The sequence below is a fragment of the Geospiza fortis genome, unplaced genomic scaffold (assembly GCF_000277835.1).
Source record: "Geospiza fortis unplaced genomic scaffold, GeoFor_1.0 scaffold102, whole genome shotgun sequence".
Lineage (NCBI taxonomy): Eukaryota > Metazoa > Chordata > Aves > Passeriformes > Thraupidae > Geospiza > Geospiza fortis.
Genome location: NW_005054373.1, coordinates 2505372 through 2506402, shown reverse-complemented (window position 1 = coordinate 2506402; position 1031 = coordinate 2505372). Strand labels below are relative to the sequence as shown.

The following is a 1031-nucleotide window of genomic DNA, read 5'->3' as shown; positions in this document are numbered from 1 at the left end:
AGTTGTTATCAGGAAGTTTATTTGTGGATTAGGCAAGGGTTTGTACTTGGTAACCTTCATGTACTCAAATCCCGTGTGCGTGTTGTGAATAAAATTCACTTGTTTTAATTTTCTAATGAACAAATTCCCGTGTTTTTCAGATTACACTGCGTTTTTGGGACACACCTCTGTTGGATTTTAATATATGTCCTGTGAAGAACAGCTTTCAGCTATGGAATCGGTAAATATTGACTTTGCTTCTGTCCAAAATTTCTGGTTTATTCCCTCACAAGCCCTTGTGTCTCTGTTGGACTGTTTGGTTTTGTCTTTTTCAAATGTTTTTCTTTATTTTATGAAATTTGAAAGCAAAAAATTGCAAGTTCTATGGCATATATAAAAGGTACTAACCGAGAATATTTTGGGAGTTGTCTGTAGTCCTGAGATGTCTTTTTAATTTTAGAAAATTTTGAATATAGCAAGTTTTTCTCTGACCTCAGTGAAATAAAAGTGAACTTTCCTGCGTGGGCAGTTCCAGCACAGGTTTGCCCAGCAGACTGTGCAGCTTGTTGGTGCTGCTGACTGCTGAGTATTAAATAATACCTCTTTCTTTCTCTTTGCTTTCAAAATGTCTTGAAAAAAACCCAAAGTCTCTAAGTTTCCCAGTGATATGTCTCCTTGTGATTAGCCTAATTGAAACAGATGGCACCTACGTTTCATTTTGGGCAGAGAAACCTCCCAATCTGCTGAGACTACAGTTGGATGCAATGTTAGGATTCAACTTTTTGGGAGCATTAACAGATGCAGAAATAACAGGCTGTCTCAGAGTGGAATTTAGGGGGAAAAATGAGATTTTTTTGCCTCTGTTTTGTGCGACTGGGTGGGAGAGGCTGGTGCTGTCCTGGAAATCCCAGTGGTGTGGCTGGAGCTGGAGACAGGGGGGGTTGTTCTGGCTGGGTTTTTGTGCTGTGCTGGTGGTTTGGTTTGGTGTGGTGGGAGATGAGCAGGGGGCTGTTCTGGGTGGGTGGTTTTTGGGGCTGTGTGGGGCTCAGATC

General features: G+C 41.3%; 1 protein-coding gene across 1 annotated transcript in view; it reads left to right on the top strand.

Moving 5' to 3' along the window:
- Window positions 1-139: 139 nt before the first annotated feature.
- The window catches only part of ANKRD11 (ankyrin repeat domain 11), a 109317-nt gene continuing 108425 nt past the window's right edge, over window positions 140-1031 (top strand). The window contains exon 1 of the mRNA XM_031060177.1: window positions 140-220. The gene's annotated coding sequence lies outside the window, so the exon portion shown is untranslated. The remainder of the gene's footprint in view (window positions 221-1031) is intronic.